General features: G+C 33.5%; 1 long non-coding RNA gene across 1 annotated transcript in view; it reads right to left on the bottom strand.

Moving 5' to 3' along the window:
* LOC148948885 (uncharacterized) overlaps nt 1–11,914 on the bottom strand; it is a 52,557-nt gene extending 40,643 nt beyond the window's left edge. Inside the window, exon 1 of the long non-coding RNA XR_016142251.1 lies at nt 11,901–11,914. This is a non-coding gene — a long non-coding RNA (uncharacterized LOC148948885). The remainder of the gene's footprint in view (nt 1–11,900) is intronic.
* Between the last annotated feature and the right edge of the window lie 399 nt (nt 11,915–12,313).

Genomic DNA, 12,313 nt, shown 5'->3' with positions numbered 1-12,313 from the left:
CTAGTTTGTGGCTGAGTGACCCCTTTCCAGTTTTCCACAAAAATTTTTGGCACGTATCTATTATACGAGAAACACTCGAGAAGTGAAGTTTGGTTAATCCTAATGAAATAAAACAAAATATGATGAAAACTTAATACTTTATTAGCAAAATTAGGTTAGGTTAGGCAACAATCCCTTATCCTGGAAAAATATAATTGCCTGTTCTTCGGTCCTTCGCAAACTCCAAATCTTAATTTGAACATCCATGGTGAGACACTATATTCTATCACTATGCATTGCAAACTAACCGTTTATTTTCCAATCTGATCTTCACGATCCAAATTCTCGATTGTTTATCTGATCCTCGCGATCCGAATTCTTGAGTGTTTTTCGTATAATACATAAGTACCAAATTTTTTTCAATATGATTTGGTTGGAGCAACAAAAAAAAAATCAAATTTTTCATAGTAATGAATGGTAAGTAAATAATGATCCTTGCCAATAATGAGAGCATAAGAGCCTAACTGTTGATAACATTCAATAAAAAAGTCAGCTTTTTATGGTGATCCTAAATATGTATTTGTTTTTTAGTGAGTAGTGCAGTTATTAGTACACCAGAAAGTTCGAATAATTATAGAAAACACAAGGAAAACAACTTAACAAGCGGCGACTTCGTTAAAAATATGCCGTCAACTTTTGCTTGCATTGCAAGAGTACCCATGAGCTGATATATGAAGCCACTATAATCAGAAATTTTTTCCCTAAACGGACTTCTGGGAATTTTTGTATTTTCCCCCTGAACGGATACGTTTTTTGTGTTCTATTATCATTTATTTTTTCCAGGATTGATTGTACTTATCTAGTTGTAATTTTGAAACAAATTTAATTGTTTTACTGTTATGAAGTATAAAGGTGTCAAATATTTTGGTTTTTGGTATTCAATATTGAATTAAAATATTGAATTAAAAATGTTTACTTGATTTTCTTAATCTTGGTTTTAATGTTTTGCTTTGAACAAACTACTTTGATAATTCGTTTCTTTTTATAAACACTGAGTCTAAGGGCATTAAATATTTTGGTGTTTGATAATCAAGTTCAATACTGTCGATATTGCTAAAAAATTATTCGTCCAACGCATCGGCATTGCTCAACAGAACTGGTTGCTGGAAGTTTATATCTTAGTTTATGTAAGTAGGCTATTGTTTTGTGTATTTTTTTGTAATTGCTGACTTTTTCCATTTCTTATATAGGCCTACTTTTACTTTAATTGACATATTTTTTTCATCGCCATTTGAAAAATGTTTGTCTCTAATGTTCATTAAATAAAAAAAAAAGAAGATTTTTTTAAACTGAAAGTAAGGAGCAACATTAAAACTTAAAACGAACAGAAATTATTACTTATATGAGGGAAGTTGCACCCTCTTCAACACCTCGGTCTCCACGCTACAGTTTTTCGGCACTTTAAAAAAATTTACTTATTGTTCTAATTAAACGACCCTTGTGTCTCAGTAGTTGTTTTTAAAGAATTGGGAAAATTTTTTACTTTTGAGTAAAGAGCGAGGTATTGAGGAGGGGGCAACCCCCCTCATATACGTAATATTTTCTGTTCGTTTTAAGTTTTAATGTTGCTCCTTACTTTCAGTTGAGAAAAATAGTTTTTTTATTTGATTTCTGTTTGTTTTTTAATAACGCCAGGATACCTGGCTCCCCCTACATGGAAAAATCCCCATCCCCATCTAAATATCCTCTGGGCAATTAAATCCTAGCGAAAAATTACCCCGAACAGCTACCTTTAACATCTCCACGCCTAAAATTGAATCGGTAAAGAGAAAGCAAGACAGAAATTCTGGCAAGTTCACCCAGTATAAATTTGTTCCTGAAACGCTCAACCCCCGGAAACTTCCCTATCCATTGAAAATTCTCCCCGTGCAAAATCCTCCCAGTAGAAAATATGTCTTCGCCTCCCCACCCGAAAATGTAAGCATACTTCGCAATAACAAATACTATAGTAAACAATGTACAAATTTTATAATTTAAAATCTTTCCCAGGGGGCTTTAGGGGGGGGGGGATCATTTATCTCCAAAGACATATTTATTGGGCCTTTCAGCTATGCTAAACAAAAACCTATCTCAAAATTCTGATCGGACGATTTTTGGGAAAATGGCGTGGGAGGGGGCCTAGTTGCTCTCCAATTTCTTCGGTCACTTAAAAGGGAACTATAACTTTTCATTTCCGTTAGAATAAGGCCTCTCCTGACATTCTAGCCCCACTGGCTCGATACGATCGCCCCTGGAAAAAAATAAATAAACACGCATCCGTGATCTTCTGCTGTTAAAAAATTACAAAATACCACATTTTTCCGCTGAATCTGGTTTGATCAACTAGAATCTGGTGGTGTGGTTTTCATTAAAATTCTGTGACTTCAAGGGGGTCTTTCCACGTTTTTTTTTTTAAATCAGACAAATTTTCTTTGGCTGGCAGCTTTTGATGGGAAAGACTAAACTTAATTAAACTTATATATTTGGAATCAGCATAATAAGTCAATTTTCTATTATATATCTATTGCTATTCCATTTTTTAGAGTTTCTGTTACTATTGATCCAGGTCACTCCTTGCTTACAATTAGTTACCACAAACTATCAAACAAATACAACTTAAAAACAATAGGGAATTTTTTTCCAAGACAGTGCAATTTAAATCGGTGAATATTTCAGCCCTATGTCCCAGGGCCGTCTTCAGCACAACATAAAAGAAAATATATATGTATATATATAAACAACTTACATTAAAATACGAATTACATTAAATTACAGTTAATAATTTCATTTTATTTCGTTTCAATGAATTCATCCTCTCTCATCATTTTATTTATCAGTCCTGGTTGAACTTTGTTGAAGTAAGGATGCTTGGGCTGTTTTAAAAGTTTTTAAAAGCATTTTTAGTTTTAAATTTCGTATTATAATGTAAGTTGTTTATATATATATATATTTTCTTTAATGTTGTGCTGAAGACGGCCCTTGAACATAGGGCTGAAATATTCACCGATTTAAATTGCACTGTCTTGGAAAAAATTTCCCTATTGTTTTTAAGTTGTATTTGTTTGATATGGAAAGGCAGTATGGTCTTCGTCAATATTTATCACAAACTGTTTAATCAAACGGTTCGTGGTAACGAACTGTAAGTAAGGAGCGACCCGGCTCAAAAGTAACAATAACTAGACAAAACAGAAATTTGACAAGAATAGATACATCAAAAGAAGAGGATTATGCTGATTTTAAATATATCAGTTTCGTCAAGTTTAGTTCAACCCATCAAAAGTTACGAGCCTGAGAAAATTTGCACTATTTTGACAAAAGGGAAAAAGTCAAAGAATCCTAATGAAAATCACAGCATCAGATTCAGCACATCAGAGAGCCCTGCTGTAGAGGTTTCAAGCTCCTATCTGCACAAATGTAGAATTTTAAATTTTTTGCTAGAAGAAAGATCACAGATGCGTGTTTATTTTTTTTTATTATTTTTTTTCCCAGGGGTCATCGTATCGGCCCAGTGGTCCTAGAATTTTGTGAGAGGGCTCATTCGAACGGAAAATACAAGTTCTAGTGCCCTTTTTAAGTGACCAAAAAATGGAGGGCAACTAGGCCCCCTCCCACGCTCATTCTTTTCCCAAAGTCACTGAATCAAAATTTGAGATAGCAATTTTGTTCAGCTTAGTTGAAAAATCTAATAATTATGTCTTTGAGGACAACTAAATCCCCCAGAGTCCCCAGGGGAAGGGCTGGGAATTATGAACTCTGCCCATTGTTTATATACAGGATTGGTTATTGGTAAGTGTACAGACATTTTCAGGGGAGGAAAGGATTGATATGGGGGGGGGGGAGAGAATGTTCGGGGCAATTAGGTTACGTGTGAAGATCTTTTCATGGAAGAATTCTTCACGGGGGAAGAGGATTTCCATGAAGGGGATTCTGTGTTTCCCAACATTATTTTTAAAAAAACAAGTTTTTTCAACTGAAAGTAAGGAGTAACATTAAAACTTAAAACAAACCGAAATTATTACGTATAGGAGGGGGCTATTCCCCTCCTCAATACCTCAGCGTAAAGAGCGGGGCGTTGAGAAGGGAACTGCCCCTTTCATATACGGAATAGTCGAACAAATAAACTTTCAAATGGGGATAAATCCATTTATTTAGACAGTGAAAAAACAGGTACAAAAGTCCAGATATTTCGGTCACATATACAGCGATAAATAAATGGATTTATCCCCATTTGAAAGTTTATTTGTGCGTCTTAGAACGGCTGGTTGGTCTAAGAAAACAACACCTAATTTAAAGGTGTTATGTCGAAAATACGGAATAGTTTCTGTTCGTTTTAAGTTTTAATGTCGCTCCTTACTTTTGTCAAAAAACTTTTTTTTTATTTAATTACACATCAAAATCCAAACAGAGATCGTTGAAATATTGATCGTTTTTTTATGCGTCAGCAAAAGTATTATAGTCAAAAAACTTTACGGTTTCATGAAGTGTAGTTAAATGAATAGAAAATGTTTTTTATAAGGAGCAAGTTTAAAACTTAAAACAAATATAAATTACTCTGTGAATAAGTGGGACTGTCCCCTCCTCAACATCTTGCTTGTTAAACAAAAGGTTTTTAGCCCTTTGAATAATCTTTTTTTTTTCTATTTGCAAATTTTCTTTAAAAATATAGACAAACGCTAAACTTCAGTAAACAGTAAGGAGCTAAGGAGGAGACAGCTTCCTTCATATAAATCAAAATCTGTTCAAATAGGTCTCAAATCTGTTCCTTGCTTTCAGTTGAAAAACTTTTTTTTTATTTAACTTCTGATTGTTTTTCAAATCATACCCAAGCCTAACCAAGATAAAATTTAAGCTACCGGTCCCTTAAATCCCTGGTCAATTGATTTTAAAATGTGTAAATTAATAATTGTGCATTATAGGTATGAATTGGCAATGAATAGTAATTTTTGATAAAAAGTTCTTGTTAATATCACTGCTAAAGAATTTCAGTTGGATGAAAAAGAGTATTTTTGTTTGTATGGATGGAAATTCTGTGAGACTTTTCATTTTCTGCATAACTGAAGCTATCACAACCTCTCCAATAGGATTTTCTTATCGATAAATACATTACATACATTTATTATTATTATTTATTTCTAACCCACACTGTACAGAGGTACAATACGTGGAGTATCACGAGGAAAAACACATAAAATGCAACACAAATCAATATCAAATAGTTCGTGGTAACGAACTGTAAGTAAGGAGTGACCCGGCTCAATGGTAACCGAAACTGAAGAAAACGGAATTTTGATACCAATAGATACATCAAAAGAATCAGATTTTAATGCTAATTTCAAATATATAAGTTTCATCAAGTTTAGTACTACCTATCAAAAGTTACGCGCCTGAGAAAATTTGGCTGATTTTCGAAAAAAGGGGAAAGACCCATTAAAAGTCATAGAACCTTAATGAAAATCACACCATCATATTCAGCGTATTAGAGAACCCTACTGCGGAGGTTTCAAGCTCCTATCTACAAAAATGTGGTATTTTGCACTTTTTGCCAGAAGAAAGATCACGGATGCGTGTTTATTTATTCGTTTGTTTGTTTTGTTTTTTTTTTGTTTTTTTTTTCCCAGGGGTGATCGTATCGACCCAGTGGTCCTAGAATATCGTGGGAGAACTCATTCGAAAGAAAACTGGAATTTCTAGTGCGCTTTTTAAGTGACCAAAAAATAAAGGGCAACTAGGCCCCCTTCCACGCTCATTTTTTCCCAAAGTCACCTAATCATAATTTTGATATAGCCATTTTCTTCAGCATTGTTTGAAATATTATAACTATGTCTTTTAGGATGACTTAATCACCCAAAGTCCCCGGGGGGAGGGCTGAAAGTTATGAACTTTACTAAATGTTAACATATAGTATTGGTTATTGGGAAGTATACAGACGTTTTCAGAAGGGATTTTTTTCTGGTAGGGGGGGGGGAGTGGGTAGGGGGTTATGTGGGAGGATCTTACCATGAAAGAAGTGTTCATGGGAGAAGGGACATTACTATGGAGGGGGCGCCGGATTTCCCAGCATTATTTAAAAAAAGATCAGAAATTATACATAAAAAAAACAAGTTTTTTAACTGAAAGTAAGGAGCAACATCAAAACTTAAAACGACAGAAAACATTACGTATATGATTGGGTTCATCCCCTAGTCAATGCCTCGCTCTTTAAGCCAAAGATTATTTAGTACTTTCATAAGAGCTATTTATTCTAATTAACGGCATTTGTGATTAAGGGGTCATTGTTAAAGAATTGGAACGAAATTCGATCTTTAGTTTAAAGAGCAAGGTATTGACTAGGGGGCGAACCCTCTAATATACGTATTAAAAATATAAGAATATAGAGGTTCGTTACGTAAGTTAATTCGTAAGTTAGGTATATTTATTACTAATAAAAACGTTCGTAAATAAAATTAAACAGGTTTCGAGAAAGCCATTTAATCAAATAAAATTAAAATTAGTATTCAATTTATGTTGTAATTATTCATTTACATTTATCAGAAATCAAAACATTTATTAATTAACGTACTTAAAAACAATAAATAAAAAAAAAACAAGTTTTTTTAAATGGAAGTAACTCGTGAAAATAAAACTTAAACCGAACATAAATTATTCCGTTTATGAAGGGGAAAGTCCCCACTGCTACGCCACACTCTTTGTGCAATAGTTTTATTTTCTCACAACTTTATTTTTTTTTAAATAAAAAACTTTAGCGTAAAGAGCGAGGCGTTGAGGAGGGGACAGCCCCTTTCATATACGGAATAATTTCTGTTCGTTTTAAGTTTTAACGTCGTTCCTTACTTTCAGTTAAAAAAACTTGTTTTTTTTATATTTTAGAAATCAAAGATTACCAGTTACAGAGTAACACATAAAAATTTAAAAGAAACTAAAGCAAAAGAGAAATAACATGAAAGGAGGGGGAAAAGAGAAAAAGAGAAAAAAAATCACAACTTGCAGAATCTAATAAGCAGTAACATTCAGAAATATGGACACAAGCTATCATTATTATTATCATTATTTGATTTTTACTCACTCTTTACAATACTAAAATATGTAGAGTGACCAAACAGAGAAAAAAAACTAAACAAATAAAAGAAAAACAAACTTACGACTGAAAAATCCTGATAAGGTGATGGTGTGGAGAAAAACGGATACAAGCAGTATTTGAAAGTTTTCTGCGTAGTGCTTCCAGTTTTTTAATAATATTATGAACACGAAATTTATTAATAATTATCCAGTTTTTAGTCCAAGGTGGAAAAAACAACAAAAATTTACAAAATCTAAAATAATTAATCCGGATTCTTTTGAACTCATTTTTCTTAAGTACTTCTAGAAGTACTAGAAGTGTTATTAAAGAAAGAAATTTACATTTATCTACATTAAGAGAAAGGCCTATGTCTGAAAAAGAAGTGGTAACACAAGAAACCATATTAGATAAACCAGTTTTAGTACGGCTTATAAGAAGCAGATCATCAGCGTAAGCCAGGTATAAAACATCAGAAAAACCGGAGAGATAGGTAGCCGATATCTTTGCCAGAACTCCTGAAATACATAAATTAAATAGGATCGGATATAAAACTCCACCTTGCCTTAAACCTCTTTTCAATTTAATAATAGAAGATTGCACAGATTTCAGCCGAAGAAAAGAATTAGAGTACAAGTACCGAAGAAGTAAAATAACCGATAGATTGACACCGCAACCACGAAGAGCAGAAAAAAGCTGACTATGACATACACTATCAAAAGCTTTTGATAGATCTAAAGTACAAAGATATATACTCCTTCCCTTAGAAGAATTTTCAAGGAGCAAAGAAGATAATACAACCTATGTGTTGACAACCTAATCCGGGCTTAAATCCAAACTGGTTATATCTCTCAAGCATATTATTAGTCACAAAAGGTAGTAATACATGCTCAAGAAATTTACTAAAAGTGCAAGAGACAGTAATAGGTCGGTAAGAAGAGTAAATTAAAGGAGAAATTCCCTTCTTTAAAATTGAAGAGACAGTACCACACAAAAAACTCTCCGGTACACTAGAAGTACAAATACACATATGAAGAAGTAGGTGTATATGGTCAATAAGGGGGGAGCAATCTAATAAAAGGTGAAATCTAGATATACCATCATTATCAACATTATCTGATTTAAGTTTATTAATTGCTTCATTTACGGATGAAAGAGAAATGGTAACATAAAGACGCTGAGATAGAGGGGTACTAAAAATAGCAGAAAGAGAATGAGTATACAAAGAATGCACATGGTAATTAACAATAGAAAAATAGACGAGTAATGGCCATGCCAAGCAGAAGCAGGAAGACAATCACTACTTGGCACATCACTTCTAATCGACATAGAATTGATAACTTTTCGCCATTCTCTCTTTGACAATGGAAAATCCATACCACGATAACGCATTGACTTAAGATATTTTTTATATTCACTGTGCGTCTTACGCTTAAGGTCAGATAAAATTCCATAAGGTGGTCTATTACATTCATTCCAGAATTTTAACCAAAATTTAGCTTTATTTTTCAAAGTTTTTAAATTAGGATCTAAAGACCAAATAGGTTTTTGCGTACCACATCTAACACGTTGTAGCGGCACTGCAACTGCCTCGGTATCTTTTACACATTTAATTATTATAATAGCAATCCAGGTCCTTTTTGCAATTCACTTGCATAGAGCTCTGAAGCTGATGGTGGGGAACTCGCATAACAGATAGCAGGCTTGTTAGTATAAACACATAGAGAGGAGCATCAGCTCTCTTCCGATTACTTTTTTCAAGCCATTTTGAAGACCAGGGTACTTTTCAAATACTTGCTGGGCTTAAATTCAGCGTAAGAGTAAATGAGATAGGGAGATGGTCTAAGTCTTGTTCTTCAGCATGTACAAACACTATTGATGCAATAATACTAGGTGAGCAAATAATGTGATCAATATTGCTCTTACTGCCTGAATGGTGAATATAAGAATACGGATGAGTTTTGGGTATAATATGATAAGATGGAAGGCAATCTAACAACAATTCACTTCTCACTGATGAGTTATTAGTAGAAAGGGGTCAGGAGGTCGTGACGGGAGTCCATATATGGGCATAGAGTCCCTAGGGAGAACACGTGGTTAATGGGGTCAATGACCTCTTTTTTCCAAGGTCGATGTTGTTGTTGTTGTTGTTTTGGCCATGTGCATAGAGTCATTAGGGAGAACACGTGGTTAATTAAAGCGATTGGGAATTTGGAACACCTGTGCTGTCAGTCATTAATCAAATTGTTTCCGGGCAAAGTTTAATAATGTCTGACAGGTACTGTCAATCATTAATCAAATTGTTTCCAGGCGAAGTTTAATAATGTCTGACAGGTGATGTCAAGATTGATTGATATGTCACGAAATGGGAATTAATTTGTTGTTTCTAAGGGGAATTATTGATTCACGAAAGGGGAATTAATTTGATGTTTCTAAGGGGAAGGTGGGGAAGATATATATTGATTGCGTAATCGAAGGGAGAGAATTCCCGAGAAATTGATTACATAATCGGTAGAACCCTATAAGGAGCTCGTGACGGGAATCCATTTATGGGCATAGAATGACGTAATAAACTAGGACAAATGGATTTCTGAGAAATTGATTACATAATCGGTAGAACCATATCAGAAGGTCATGATGGGAATCCATTTATGGGCAAGAATGAGCAACTAGACAATTGGATTTCGAGAAATTGATTACAAATCGTAGAACCTATCGAGTTGACATAATGGAGTTATCAATCTGACGGAAATTAATTACATAATCGGTAGAACTCTATCAGAAGGTCATGACGGGAATTCATTTATGGGCATAGAATGACGTAATCGACTAAGACAAGCAAGTTACTTTCATAATGTCCCTCCTAAACCCAGTTCGCACCTTAAAGTACTTATCTTTTTCACCCACATCTATACTTTACAGCTTTTTGGATACCTCAACACCAAGAAATACTTTTCAAAGATCATTTCAGAGCAAGTTACTTTCTTAATGTCCCTCCTAAACACATCTTCCAACTTGAAGTACTTATCTTTTTCGTCCCACAACTATACTTTACAGCTTTTTGGATACATCAACATCAAGAAATACTTTTCAAAGACCATTTCATAGCAAGTTACTTTCTTAATGTACCTCCTAAACCCATGTTGCAACTTGAAGTACTTATCATTGTCATCCTCAACTATACTTTACAGCTTATTGGATACCTCAACAACAAGAAACAGTTTTCAAATACTATTTGAACTCAAGAAACATTCTCAATTTCCCTCGGAAAATCCTATTCAAACTAGAATCTCTGATCTTTATCACGCACGACTATACTTTACAGCTGTTTAGTAAACACATAACCAAGAAATAGTTTTCAAAGACCATTTCAGATCTAGTTACATTCATTCTGTCACTTCTACACTCTATTTCCAACAAGGAGTAATCATATTTTTTACCAACAATTTACCATTTAAGAGAATAGTAAACCTAAACACAAAGAAAAAAATATAATCTACAAATTAAGATAAATTTAAAATATTAATATCCCTCCTAAAAACATTTTGCAACTTGAAGTACTTATATTTTTCACCCACAACTATACTTTACAGCTTTTTGGATACCTCAACACCAAGAAATACTTTTCAAAGACCATTTCAGAGCAAGTTACTTTCTTAATGTCCATCCTAAACCCATTTTGCGACTTGAAGTACTTATCTTTTTCACCCACAACTGTACTTTACAGCTTTTGGATACCTCAACACCAAGAAATACCTTTCAAAGACCATTTCAGAGCAAGTTACTTTCTTAATGTCCCTCCTAAACCCATTTTCCAACTTGAAGTAATTATCTTTTTCACCCACAACTATACTTTACAGCTTTTTGGTTACCTCAACACCAAGAAATACTTTTCAAAGACCATTTCAGAGCAAGTTACTTTCTTAATGTCCCTCGTAAACCCATTTTCCAACTTGAAGTACTTATCTTTTTCACCCACAACTATACTTTACAGCTTTTTGAGTGTCCCAACACCAAGAAATACTTTTCAAAGACCATTTCAGAGCAAGTTACTTTCTTAATGTCCCTCCTAAACCCATTTTCCAACTTTAGGTACTTATCATTTTCACCCAAAACTATACTTGATATATATTTTTTGAACTATACACATAGAATTTCTTTTCAATGACCATTTCAGAGCAAGTTACTTTCTCAATGACCGTCCTAAGCCCATTTTTCAACTTGAAGTACTTATCTTTTTTATCCACAACTATACTTTACAGCTTTTCGGATTCATCAACACCAAGAAATACTTTTCAAAGACCATTTCAGAGCAAGTTATTTTCTTAATGTCCCTCCTAAACCCATTTTGCAACTTGAAGTACTTATCTTTTTCACCCAAAACTATACTTTACAGCTTTTTGAGTGTCCCAACACCAAGAAATACCTTTCAAAGACCATTTCAGAGCAAGTTACTTTCTTAATGTCCCTCCTAAACCCATTTTCCAACTTGAAGTACTTATCATTATCAACCACAACTATACTTTACAGCTTTTTAGATACCTCAACACCCAGAAATACTTTTCAAATACAATTTAAGATCAAGTTACTTTATTATTGTACCTCCTAAACCCCTTTTCAATCTAGAACTAGTTATATTTTTCACCCACAACTGTTCTTTACAGCTTCTTTGTTACCTAAACACCAAGAAATACTATTCAAAGACCATTTCAGAGCAAGCTTCTTTATTAACATCCCTCCTAAACACATTTTTCTGATTGAAGTAATTATCATATTCATCAACGACAGTATTTTAGAGCTGTTTTGTTACTTGAACACCAATAATTACCTTTCAAAGACCATTTCATAGCAAGCTACACTCCCCAAATACCTGCTCAGCTCAAGTTCCAAATTTAATAACTTATCTTTTTCACCCACAACTATATTTTACAGCTTTTTGAATACTTCAACACCAAGAAATACTTTTCAAAGACATTTCAGAACAAGTTCTTTTCTTAATATGCTTCCTAAACCAATTTTACAAATTCTAAATTTTTCCATAGTAGATAGAAAAAGCTATATCATAGCTGTGAATATTTTCTCGAAAGATAAGCAGTTCTATTTCAATTTTAAATTTTCTCAATTAAGTGAAGAAAAGTTCAAGTTCTCTTCTGAATTTTCTCAACGAAAAAGAAATTAGTTTTTATTCAATTCTATTTTTCCAAATAATATAAACATTTTCCACTTTAGTTCAGATTTTTC

The sequence above is a fragment of the Artemia sp. Qi Xiang Cuo genome, chromosome 9 (genome assembly GCF_049724085.1).
Source record: "Artemia sp. Qi Xiang Cuo chromosome 9, ASM4972408v1, whole genome shotgun sequence".
In the NCBI taxonomy this organism is placed as follows: Eukaryota; Metazoa; Arthropoda; class Branchiopoda; order Anostraca; family Artemiidae; genus Artemia; species Artemia sp. Qi Xiang Cuo.
This window is presented reverse-complemented; position numbering and strand designations above follow the sequence as displayed.